The sequence below is a fragment of the Anopheles arabiensis genome, chromosome 2 (genome assembly GCF_016920715.1).
Source record: "Anopheles arabiensis isolate DONGOLA chromosome 2, AaraD3, whole genome shotgun sequence".
In the NCBI taxonomy this organism is placed as follows: Eukaryota; Metazoa; Arthropoda; class Insecta; order Diptera; family Culicidae; genus Anopheles; species Anopheles arabiensis.
Window position 1 is genome coordinate 63,190,223 of NC_053517.1, and position 13,591 is coordinate 63,203,813.

Sequence of the window (13,591 nt, forward strand, 5' to 3'; positions counted from 1 at the left end):
GTAAATTCAGATCCTAAGAACTACTACTTTTTTGAACAATAAGTGTAGAAACACAAATTTTGTCTGAGTCCAGAACAGCAACAGGGAAGATGTCGTACCCTGAGTGTGGAGATGTGTGTGTGTATGTGGTGAACGTTGCCGCGTCAAGCGTGCTGTAGGATACAATGCGTGTAGGAGGGGGTAAAATCGCTTGGCTCATTGAAAATACAGGCAAAGTTGGCGCGAAGAAAACGCAACACTACGGATTGTATGGAAAATGTTGCGCGTTCAATCCGATTGCCATGCGATTGTCCTGGGGGAAGTGCGATTCATCTGGAGAACGCAACACAATCGCAACACATGTTGCACACCGATTATTCCACTGACCACGAATGTGAAATTCGGAACGTGACACGCTCGAGATAAAACTCACACCGGAGAAAAAAAGCACATTCCGCACACGTATCACGCACGAGGAAAAATAAGCACCAGTCCGCGGTACACTTGAAATACACTTCACACTCAAGGCTCCCCACACAGTCTTTACAAATGGCTAGCATCGGGGACGGGTGTATGACGATGATGTCTCGACCAATATGCTTTGATTGGATGAAAACAAGGACAATCTCATCGAAGGTGTTGATCGATGGACGTTTGAGCTGGTTAATGGTCTGCTTAGTGATACCGGCTTGGCTCCCATCCCGGTGCAATCCGATGGCACAAAGGAACTTATTCCTCAACAGAAGAAGCTACATTAGATCGAGCAGTATAGCAGTGAATTCAGAGGCGAGCCAGCTACTTCGGATTCAGCCCCAAATTCAGCAGCTTGTACAAGCGAAGCAGGCGAAGCGGCGCATCCGGCTTACTGTAACGCAACGGATCCGCTAATGGTTCAATCAGAGCAGGTAGCGAGCGATGTTATTTTAGCTTCTGTGCTAGTATGTGTCGTCTTTGGAGGAAGCTCGGAATCCCTGCATGTGGACCGGAGCCATCAAACGCAAACATGAGATGATAAGAAGCTCAAGTCCACCCCATGGTATGAAATGTTGTTAAATCTAAAACTAAAATAATTTCGTTTTAGCTGTAGCAGCGAGTGGAAGGTACATATACTTAACTAAGCTGGACGAACAATAACGCCTAGCGGGGAGGAAATGACAGCGGCGGTGTGATTTAGGGTTATCAACGATGCACCGTCTACCAATAAAAGCACAATATACGCGTGTATTTTGTGAAAACATTGCTATAAAAACACCCAAGAGCGAAGATAACGGAGAATAGAGAAATAAACTATTTTTTTGGTGCACCCTCAGTGCTTACCTAACAAATTCTCTTTGTTCTCTTATTTTTTGGTTAGAGCGCCTTAGTTTCTAACAACAGCATTGGAAACAATGCCCGAGGAGAGTCTGTCCGTCGAATTCGTTAAATGTAGGTTGCTTGACGAAGAAACAAAAAGAAAGAGTGTAGATCTTCGCGCACCGGAAAATGAAGCTGCATTCTCTGGCACGAGGCCAAATTGGCAGCAGAAAAGTAAGGTTAGGTGTTTTGGCTGCAAGGTTATCGGACATAAGTTATCTGAGTGTCCGAACAAAAGGCAAAGTGACACCAATACATCGAAGGCACACGTCGGTGAAGCAAGTGTAAGTTTTGTTGGTGTAAATGCGGGATGTTTTAACAAAATGGAGTGGTATATAGATTCGGGCTGTTCCGATCATCTGGTGAATAACAAAGAGTTTTTCGATGAAATGTGGCTATTGGAAAATCTGAATGAAATTGCGATTGCTAAGGATGATGTGACGATTCGTGCGGAATATTCTGGAAACGTGAAGATCATCAGCAATGTGTTCGGAAAGCAAATTGAGTGCGTGGTGCGAAATGTTTTATATGTGCCTGATTTGCGTTGTAATCTTTTCTCAGTAATGCGTGTTGATGCTGCTGGTATGAAAGTGGTATATGCAAACGGAGCGGTACAGATTTATCGTGGTTCGGAAATTGTCGCGTGTGGTTCACGGGTTGGAAAATTATATCAACTAGATTTTAGTTATGTGAAGCGTGGTGAATATTCGATGATGACGACAGGTCGAGTGTCTAAAGAGCTGGAATTATGGCATAAGCGTCTTGGTCACTTAAACGTGCGCAGTATTGAGCAATTGATTCGGAATGAAATGGTTTCTGGGCTGAAAGTGAAATGTACCGACAAAAATGTTGTGGTGTGCGAGTCTTCCCCCAGGACAATCGCATGGCAATCGGATTGAACGCGCAACATTTTCCATACAATCCGCAGTGTTGCGTTTTCTTCGCGCCAACTTTGCCTGTATTTTTAATGAGCCAAGCGATTTTACCCCCTCCTACACGCATTGTATCCTACAGCACGCTTGACGCGGCAACGTTCACCACATACACACACACATCTCCACACTCAGGGTACGACATCTTCCCTGTTGCTGTTCTGGACTCAGACAAAATTTGTGTTTCTACACTTATTGTTCAAAAAAGTAGTAGTTCTTAGGATCTGAATTTACAAACAAATATCAAAATGTTATGTTCTGCTAATGATATTGCACTAAATTTAATTGCACTACATTAAGTTTTTACATATCTTTCGTAAAAGTTCGTCAGAGTATGAAAATGTCGATTCAATTTGTCATGAATAACTTGAATTTTAAGATTTTCGCTCATAAAATTATGACGCGCGCTGTCTGTGCGGCGGCGTAAGTCGCTACTCGTATAGTCGTCTCGCTTCTTCTTGTGTGTGCTTTACCGTTGCTCACCGCTTCAAGAACATTGCTGCTCACACACACGTCAGTCTGTGGCAAACAATTGGAGGGGGAGGATGTGTCGGTTTGCTCCAGAAATCGTGTGTGATTTTGGTGTTCTGGATTTGGTTCCATCGCTGTTTGTTTTGGTGGAATTGAAAAGGTAAGAATCATCAACCGATGTAAAACTGGGAGAGTAAGATGATGCTGATGGTGACGGATTATTTTCTTTGTTTCTTTTCCTGCTTTCATCCACTGATGGCGTCGAGCATCGCCGAGGATGTGATCGAATGCGGAATATCCTAAACGAGGAGCTTCATTCCGGATTTTGTTTGCAATAAGGTAAGTTATGATAACACACAAAGCATACCAAAAAAGAGTGAGTAATCTTATTCTTAACTTTCATTTCTTCAACAGCGCTGAACTCATCCTCCAGCTTACAACGAACGGTCAACGGATGAGGAAGGAGAGGAGGGACGGCAAAGGTACACGCACAAACGTGCACACCTCAGCCTTGTCGGAGAACGAGAACACGGGAGGGGGAGACCGGCAACGTAGGTTCTATACGTTCTTCATTTACGCTCCCTTGTGCGTTCGTGCGTGCGTGCACGCGCGCGTCTGTGTGTGTGTATGTGTGTGCATGCCTGCGTGCGTGGCTGTGTGTGTTTTTGCCGCTTCGTTTAACGAGATCCTACGGGATCACCTTGTGAAAAACACCAAGAGGGGGGAGGTAGGTATATGTGTATGTGTGTGTATGTGTGCTTGCATGCGTACGTGGTTGTGAGTGTGTTTTTTGCTGTTTCGCGATCTCCTACGGAATCAAAAGGGGGTGGGGGGGAAACACGGGGGAGGAGTGAGGTGTGTATTTGTGTGCTAGCCTGCATGCGTGTGTGGTTTTTGTGTGTGTGTGTTTTTGCGTTCGCGTTCTCCTACGGGATCACCTTGCGAAAAACACCATGGGGAGGAGAAGGTGTGTGTGTGTGTTTTCTCTTCTTTGTCGTTTCGCACTCTCCCGTGGGTCTCCTTGTGTGCGTTAGTTTTTTTGTTTTTCAAGAAGAAAAAAAAATACTTCGAAAAATACCAGTGGGGAGGGTGTGTGTATGAATGAAAGAATGTGCTTAGAAAAAGAAAGTAGAAAATAAAAAAATATTGAACAACGGATTCGTAAGTGTGTTTGAACTCATTGCTATCCGAAAAAACGAGGGGCTCTTGAAATGTAGTACATGTATGCAACATGTATCGTGTCGCCGCGACGATTCTTGTCGGCAAAAGAAAAATCGCATTAATCGGTACCGGCATCCCATGCGACTTTTCGCTAACGGATTGATTAAATGGCGCCCGATTAGACGATCCGATAGAAGCACTTTTCAGGCTTAACGGATTGAGCGAGATACACCGTCGCGGCGACACGATACATGTTGCATACATGTGTACTACATTTTAAGAGCCCCCCTCGCTTCCTTTCGGATTGCAATGAGTTCATACACACTTAAAACTTCGTTTAACATATTTTATATTCGTTTTTTTTTCACTTTCTTTTCTGAAGTACATTCTTTCATACACACATCCCCCCCCAGGTATTTTTCGAAGATTTTTCGAAGAAACTAAAAAAAACTAACGCACACAACTAGATCCGCGAGAGAGTGCGAATCGGCAAAGAAAAAAAACACATACACACACACACACCTCCTCCTCCCCTTGGTGTTTTTCGCAAAGTGATCCCGTAGAACGTGAACGCAAAAACACACACACAAAGTACGCAGGCAAGCACACACACACCCCACTCCTCCCCCCCCCTCGTGTTTTCGCAAGGTGATTCCGTAGGAGATCGCGAAACAGCAAAAAACACGCACACAGCCACGCACGCATGCAAGCACACATACACACACACATACACATACACCTACCCCTCCCCCTCTCTTGGTGTTTTTCGCAAGGTGATCCCGTAGGATCTCGTTATGCGAAGAGGCAAAAACACACACAGCCACGAACGCAGGCATGCACACACATACACACACATAGACGCGCGCACGCACGCACGAACGCACGAGGGAGCTTAAAGGTTCCCGGCAAACAATGCGAGGGTTGGTGAGGTACCTCTCGCTCTAATTTCTCTAGTCTAGTCTAGTTGCCTCGCTTCCTCCTATAGCGATTCTGTCGTGCTGAGCTTTCACGTCCCTCACCACCGATCTCCTTCCTACCCCTCGCCTAAGATCGTCTGACGTCTCGCCTGACACCTTTAGTTGTGTTGGTGCTCTGCGGCTGCTGTCACTGTAGAAGTTAGGTTGTGTGTGTGTAAAAAAACGTAAACAGTGTTGTTGGCTGATCAAGTGCGGTAAGTTTTTTTTAATAATTAAGTTCTTAATTTTACGTAAGTAAGTGCCATTTTAGCAAAAGTAAGTAGTTGAAGTCCTCCCCAATGCGTGCTGGCTCCGTCGGAAGCGGCACGTAGCGGTACGTGCATGTACCGGCATAGAAAAGTGGTGTGGTGGACAACACAGCACAGGACAGCGGGTAAGTGTTATCCAGCGATTATCATGATAAAGAAACACTTTTTTAATAGACTATGCCCTCTTTTAACTTGCAGATAAAATGCAGAAACGATATGGGCCTGCCGCGGGTGTTTGCCACTGTACGTTGCATTGTATATGTGATGCGGTATGTTCGGTATGTAAGCGGACCACGAAAGAAGAAGAAGATTGTTTGGCGAAGCTAGGCATTAGGATGCTAATCATGGTGTTTTTTCCTTTTTTTGCAGCCAATTTTCCTCTATCCTGGAACGTGGGCTTACGAGGAACAATTTAAGAACATCCTCCGGAAGCTGTACGGCGACGAGTCGGGCTCTACCAGCACAACACGCTAGAGGCCCAGCCGGCACCGGGTGCCCCGATTGCGCCGTGAGACGGTGTCGAGCGCGCTCGTTAACAACGTTCGGGGCAGGAATTCAACCCTTCGGATCATTATCCTCTGCCTCACAATAGCTGCAGCAGCAACAGGACCGAACCGACCGCACTACTGATTGCGGTCAAATTTCCTGGCAGGAGAAAAAACCCCACAAGTGAATTCCTTCTAGATGCACTATCGCTACATCTAGATCTGTTGTTGTATCTTCCCTCTAAAGCAAATGTTTTATATTCCCTCAGGTGTATCGATTTCATCGACGGCCGCTCGCTGACGGCACCAACATGCCACTGAATAACCCCGGAAAGGCGACAAGCACTCATCTCCAGCGGCAAATTGTTAACATCAATCCGCACATCTACACGACATCATGATAATAGTGTTATTGTGTAAATTGTAAATAAATTACGTTAATGAGTTAAGATTATATCTTAAGTGCGCTTTAAGCCATACATCGATATGCCTAATTTTAGGTTAAGCGTTATGAAATGCGCGTGTGTGCGAAGGGTCGAAATGAGCGCTAAGCAAACTAAGCGGCCGCGTAGGGCCCCGTGGTCTGGGGGGCCCCAAAAATGGAACCCACCCCTCGCTCGCTAGTAAAATTTACATTTGTGCTTGTAAACCTACATTTATGAGACTGCCTCCACTCGTATGTGCGGGTTTTATACAACATTTAAGATAAATAAATATAGTTTATATTCTCATAAAACACTACGCATTTTGAAAAGGGGAATGAACATGATGACATATATTTAGTTTGTTAGAAGGTTGGTATGCACGTTCACTTTTTGATTTTGTCTGGATTTTTGCGGACTGCAGTTCGATTGCGCATGTTGCTTTGCCTCGTCTTGTGTTTTACAAACCCCAACAGCAAGGATGCTGCCATCATTACATTGAATTAAGCTGGTACCAGATCCACCAACTTGTAGCGCACCATACTCGCGATGGGTAGGCTATGTCATACCCCTGGTACTGAACGATCCAGCCCTTCGTCGTTCGCAAGGACAGACAAAAGGAAGCTGTTCATGGTGTGTCAAATAATGTGTAGTAGATGGTAGAATATGGGTATCTGCGGGTGAGAGAGTCCGTTTCTAACGTTTTATTATCAGTTGGTGACACGTTCAAATGGATGTGCACAGATCACGGCCCGATCCTGAGGGCTCACCGTTGAAAAAGGCGCTGTCAGCGTGTGATGTCCTCAATGAGGATCTTGACACAGAACCGAGAGTGGTCAGAGTGGTCAGGATACATACAGTGGCGGATTAAGGGTATCGGGGGCCCTTGGCGGTAAGACGAGTTGAGGCGCCCTGTAAATGGTAAATGGTGGTCCGGGAGGAGGGGGGGGTTTAGCGGCATTAAACTGGCTGTTGAGAGTTTGAACGCCGTCGGGGGCCCTACGATCATCAGTCACAGGCTCTAAAATTGATTCGCCAGCCTCGGGGCCCCAACGTCCATCCTTCCGGGGGCCCTTGTCGCTGGTACTCTGTCCATACGGCATACTATAGAATGACGATCTACGGGGCCCCTTAATCGGCGGGGCCCCAGGCGACCGCCTAGTCCGCCTACCGTTAGATCCACCTCTGGATACATAAAGGATGATAATATCATGCCCGTCATAGGTTTAAGCCTCATATAGACGGTCCCCTCGTAGTAAGGACTGGCCAGCCGAGTGTGTGATACTAAAAAAGTCGCTAAAGCTTGCATTGGCTAGCATGACCAGATAGATGGATACGACAAATAGAAGAAGAAGAAAAGGGAAAATGGAAAGAAGCAGTTAGTAGAAGCTTCGGTTGAGACCTTTGCTGTTAAAGAAGAGGGAAATGTCGTTGCATGTGGATGGAATGATGAGGTTGTGGGTGGTTCGGATGATGAATGGTTGGGAGCGGAGATGAATGAATTGGCGAAGCCAGTTTACCTCTTTCCATGCGTTGTATGAGGAATCAATGAAAATAGTCAAATCGTATTGAATTATGAGTCAATTTTCGGGAATATCAGGAAAGAAAAAAATGCGACATTTTTTTACACATGAGTACATTATCTCATATGGCCGTTAAAACCAGCTTACATCGGGTTGAGATCAACATTGGAGTATCACACTTGATAAAAAATCAAATTTCCGGTACGTAATTATTCCTTCACTTTCGCTCGTTTGAAATTGGCTTCATAACCGTTGATCGACATGGCGATCAAATGGCCACATCGGAAACGGCACGGAACAGCAACCACCAGCATAGCACAAATATTGCTTCAACACCAGAATTGATCGGCTCTCGCATCGTCAAGGTCACAGGTAAAACCAAATACACTATATATATATGAACCAATCGCCCATTCAAGATACAACTACAACCCTACCATATACCAGTACCAGCTGATGAGCTATCGCACACAAGCGAGCGGCGCGCGCAAATAAGAGGAAGGGGCCTGAAGGAAGAGAGGACAGGGGAAGGCACCGGGAGAGAGTGTGTGTGGTCAAAATTTTTGGCCATTTAAATTTTGTCCACCAACACCGTTGCATTTCGGAGCTTTTTTCTTGCCAGAAAGAGATAGCCATACACTTGACATACAGCTGTCTCGCTCATATGACACTTCCAAGGCTCGCAAGCTCTTTAATGCGAGGGCTCTGGAGCAGTGAACTTGTATGGCGTGCGAGCCCTCGCGCGCCCTCGCAAATCGCTGTCACTTGCACTGCGGGTTCTATACGTTGCCGGTCTCCCCCTCCCGTGTTCTCGTTCTCCGACAAGGCTGATGTGTGCACGTTTGTGCGTGTACCTTTGCCGTCCCTCCTCTCCTTCCTCATCCGTTGACCGTTCGTTGTAAGCTGGAGGATGAGTTCAGCGCTGTTGAAGAAATGAAAGTTAAGAATAAGATTACTCACTCTTTTTTCGTATGCTTTGTGTGTTATCATAACTTACCTTATTGCAAACAAAATCCGGAATGAAGCTCCTCGTTTAGGATATTCCGCATTCGATCACATCCTCGGCGATGCTCGACGCCATCAGTGGATAAAAGCCGAAAAAAAACAAAGAAAAGCATCAGTCACCATCAGCATCATCTTACTCTCACACTTTTACATCGGTTGATGATTCTTACCTTTTCAATTTCACCAAAACAAACAGCGATGGAACCAAATCCAGCAACAAAATCACACACGATTTCTGGAGCAAACCGACACATCCTCCCCCTCCAATTGTTTGCCACAGACTGACGTGTGTGTGAGCAGCAATGTTCTTGAAGCGGTGAGCAACGGTAAAGCACACACAAGAAGAAGCGAGACGGCTATACGAGTAGCGACTTACGCCGCCGCACAGACAGCGCGCGTCATAATTTTATGCGCGAAAATCTTAAAATTCAAGTTATTCATGACAAATTGAATCGACATTTTCATACTCTGACGAACTTTTACGAAAGATATGTAAAAACTTAATGTAGTGCAATTAAATTTAGTGCAATATCATTAGCAGAACATAACATTTTGATATTTGTTTGTAAATTTAGATCCTAGGAGCTACTACTTTTTTTAACAATAAGTGTAGAAACACAAATTTTGTCTGAGTCCAGAACAGCAACAGGGAAGATGTCGTACCCTGAGTGTGGAGATGATTAGAATCAATTGATTAGAATCAATCCGTTAGCGAAAAGTCGCATGGATTTTGGTACCGGGGCTGCCTCAGGAGTGTACAAATCAGCGCGACAAATCAGAGAGTACAAATATGAATCCGAAGAAAACAGAACGTTTACCGCGTGGTACGCACGTTATGAGGAGCTTTTTGAAAAAAGATGCTTTACACATAGAGGATGCAGCTAAGGTTAGGGTGCTTCTGAGGAAGCTTAGTACAAGTGAACACGAGCGTTACATGAACTTTGTGCTTCCCAAGCATCCCGGAGATTTTTCGTTTGCGGAAACAGTGACCAAACTAAAGGCGTTAATTAGTGCGAAAGAGACAATTTTAAGCAAGCGTTACAAGTGTCTGAAAATAGTGAAAACTCAAGCGGAAGACTTTATGTCGCATGCGTGTAGGGTTAACCGTGCGTGTGAAGATTTTGAATTGAAAGCTATGACGGAAAATCAACTAAAGGCATTAGTAATCGTGTGTGGTCTCAAGAACGAAAATGATTTAGAGTACCGAACGCGGTTATTAAATATGATCGAAAAGCACGAAGAAATTTCCCTGGAACAATTATCTACCGAATGTCAAGGCATAATTAATTTGCACGCAGATAGCGCAATGATTGAAGATAGTGCAAATAGAAAGGTAGCCGCGATAAGAAGATGGCCGTCAGCAAACTCGAAATTTCTGCCAAAAGCAAATGGCAATCAGCAACGATTTCAAAATCCAAAATGGTACTCAGCAACGTTTTCAAAATGGTAGTCAGCAACGTTTGCAAAATGGAGGAGGTCCATCAGGCATCAAACCAAAAACCCCATGCTGGTATTGTGGTATACAGCACTGGGTGCGTGATTGTACATTCAAGTATCACAAGTGCAAGCAATGCGGAACAGTAGGTCACAAGGAAGGATTTTGCAGAAATCGAAAGAGCCCTCAGAAAACAATTTATTCTAATGCACACGTAAGGGTGGTACGTGTGAATGCGTGTTGCATAACGAAAAAAAGAAAATACGTGACAGTGTGCGTGAACGGAAGGTCGTTACAGTTACAATTTGATACTGCTTCTGATATAACGGTAATAGGACAGCAGTCCTGGAGACAGATAGGCGAACCGCAATTGAATAGGCCAACAGTGAAGGCACTAACAGCAGCAGGCACGAATTTTGAATTGATCGGAGAGTTCTCGGCGAATATCATAATTCATGGTGTTGAACGTTTTTCAGTAATTCGGGAGGCAAAAGCAGACGTAAAGCTGTTAGATGCAGATGTTATCGAACTTTTCGAGTTGTGGTCCGTGCCAATGAATGTGTTTTGCAACAATATCAGTAATAATTCAGCAAAGATGGCGATGATAAGTCTCCAAAGGCAGTTTCCAGAAGTTTTCAATGGAACATGAGTATGTAAAAAAGTTCAGGTGCAATTAAAGCTTCGAGATGATATTACCCCTGTTTTTCGACGCAAAAGGTCAGTGGCCTATGCTATGAGAGAATTAATCGAAAAGGAATTTGATAGACTTGAGCAAAACGGTGTGATTACTCCCATTAACTATTCAGACTGGGCAGCACCTGTTGTGGTTGCGCGCAAATCTAACGGATACGTATATGAAAGATACGTATATGCGGTGATTACTCGACAGGTTTAAATCAGTCACTTCAAACACACGAGTATCCCCTTCCAATTCCGGAGGAAATTTTTACCAAACTGGCACAATGCAATATTTTTACAACCATAGACCTTTTTGATGCTTTTGCACAAGTCTCAGTAGAAGAACAATATAGGCCAGTACTGAGCATAAATACACATCGTGGCTTATACCAATACAACCGCCTTCCGCCAGGAATAAAAGTAGCCCCTGCAATATTCCAACAGCTTATAGATACAATGATAGCAGGCATGGTAAAGTGTTGTGTTCGGATTTGCATATGTGACGCGAACACAATTAATATAATTAAAACTTATATATTAACAATGAAATCAACTATCACGACACGTCTGCTCGCAACCAAGCCCGATCAAGAGAGATCAAGAGAGACCGATCTGTCCATCTCCGAAGCCCTGCACAGCTCTCCGAATTCCAATCCTAATCAATACGCTCTCATTACACAATTACACCTAATTAGCCGCCTTTCTAGCATCATGGTCCGACACCGATCATGAGCCAGGGGAGTACAACTCGCAGCCACAACATAAAGGTATGCGGGTACATGGATGATTTGATAGTTGGAGGTGTGACACAAGAAGAACACGACACGAATGTGAAAGAAGTTTTAAGCCGCATTAAGGAATACGGATTCACAATCCGAGCGGATAAATGTGTATTTGGCATGAAGCAAATCCGATATCTTGGTCACATTATAGATGGAAAAGGTATTCGTCCAGACCCGGCAAAGATCGAAGCAATTTTAAACCTACCACCGCCAACAGATATATCAGGGCTTCGTTCGTTTATTGGCTGATCAATCTTACGATTTCGGATAATGTTCTTTCGCGTTTCGGTGTAACTTTTTCTAGCGTTTTATAATTACCGGGTGTTGTTCCTTGTATTGCACAATTAGAAGAGAGTTTATTTCACGCAATTCACTTACACTTATAAACTAATCTATCGTGCCCGAACGCTCCGAACTCAACGAATGATCTTCGTGTTTTGTTAAACACGGATCAACTGGCAGGGCTTCCGTGCCTAAGCCTGAACATCCTCCCCCCCTTGACGCAAGTCAATAATCAAAACAATAACAAATAAAGATAACGGAAGTTAAAAGTATGTGCCTTCGCGTTCAGATGCAGGTAAGATACAAATTCTTATGAGGGGCATGTTACGATACCTTTCGTTATTTTCAGCTTTACTACCCTTGCCAGCTTATCGTCTTCGGTGTGCGCATGCCGTGTGGTGTTGCGAAGGAGCAAACCGATCTCCGGGATAATCTGTCTGCCAGGTAAGCTAAGCTGTTGTTCATCATCGCCATAGAATAAACGCGTTGTACTTCTTGTAGGCAAGCCGTCGACAAATGCTGAACCTATGTGCCGACTAGGATATGCGCTAAGTGTAAGTGACGACTAATTGATAGGTCATCAGGCATCGATAGAAGAGGACGCGAACGCGTCGCTGCCTCGATTAAGTTTAGACCGGTAGTGCAGATGAAAGCTGCAGTGTAGGTGGTTATCGCTTGACGGTCTTCGCTGCTGCCTTCCACAATCCGCAAAAGGGTGGTGGTGTGGGTAGAGGAAAGTGCCAAGTGCAAATTCGGTTGCAATCTGTAACGAATAAGTATAGTTGTTCGCCACGGAACAGATTAACTAGCTCATGAAGCTCGCTTGCAGCACTCACGTTGTGTGCTGGTAAACCGCGTCGCGCAGTCAATCGTGGTAGTGATAAAAGTTGTAGTTGTTAAACTGTCGGTTGCTGTCGTGTGCATCGACAAAAAATTATCTCATCTGACCAATACAAAATTAGCCTTCCATCTAACGGCCAATGCTCAGCCCGTACCGTCGTGAGCAATGATCTTCCTTCTCGCTGATGCTCCGTGTAACGGCACTTGTCGATCATGTGCTTAAACGGCTGTATTTTAGGAGGCAGGACAGGATGCTTTGCATGGTAGGGCAGCTGAGTATGCCGTAATATTTCTCCTACTCGAATGATTCCTAGAGCGTCTAGGAGTGAAGCTAGATTTCGCCAGGGTGTTTGTTTCGTCACCACGTTGCCTTTTTCGGGCTGTCCGAGATCCATTGAAAATGCATCCAGTTGCGCTGTATGGTGTAGCATAGTGTTTGCAGTTTTCATGCGCTCTGTAGTGATGATTGAAGGTGCGTGGTGGTGTGCTGCTGTTCGTTGAGTGCGTGACCTTTCCTTAGTGTTACGTGCGCAGTGAATGCAGTATGCAACGATACGCGACAATCGCTTGTAGCTGTAACACGTAAACAAAGGAAAATTAGTAGGCGTTATCATTACGGCAGCACTCACCATACGAATCTCAAGATTCGTTTCTTCGGTTGGTTCAGGGTTAGAGTTGGGCCAGATGGAAGCGGGTAGACAAAACCAATCCGGACCGAAGCTCCGCAGCTTACTTTTCAGGAATTCTGCTGACATACCGTGAGAAACGAAATCTGCAGGATAATACGCGCAGGATAAATGCTTCCACGATCGCTGGAGCGAAAGGTGCTCCTCGTATAGTAAAAACTTTCGCGCCGAGCGTGTCTCGATCTGTTCAGCATATAAAGCGGCGATCACATTAAGTGAATTGGATACGTCATACGTTTTATCTAAATGTAGCTCAATAGGTAAGTGAACAGCTTGGTGTTTTGTCACTTCGTGAAACTTTTCGTGCTTTCGTACTTTGAGTGAATATCTAT

At 44.8% G+C, this 13,591-nt stretch overlaps 1 long non-coding RNA gene across 4 annotated transcripts; it reads left to right on the forward strand.

Annotated features, from left to right (window-relative positions):
* Window positions 1-1,155: 1,155 nt before the first annotated feature.
* On the forward strand, window positions 1,156-6,060 carry LOC120896446. 4 transcript variants are annotated; one of them, XR_005738425.1, is made up of 7 exons: window positions 1,331-3,074; window positions 3,150-3,286; window positions 4,882-5,067; window positions 5,124-5,246; window positions 5,320-5,399; window positions 5,491-5,790; window positions 5,876-6,060. It is a non-coding gene; the product is annotated as an uncharacterized LOC120896446 (long non-coding RNA). The 4 variants fall into 4 exon arrangements; XR_005738426.1 differs by having other exon boundaries at window positions 1,156-3,074; window positions 4,882-5,246; window positions 5,320-5,403; XR_005738424.1 differs by having other exon boundaries at window positions 1,324-3,074; window positions 4,851-5,246.
* Window positions 6,061-13,591: the final 7,531 nt, after the last annotated feature.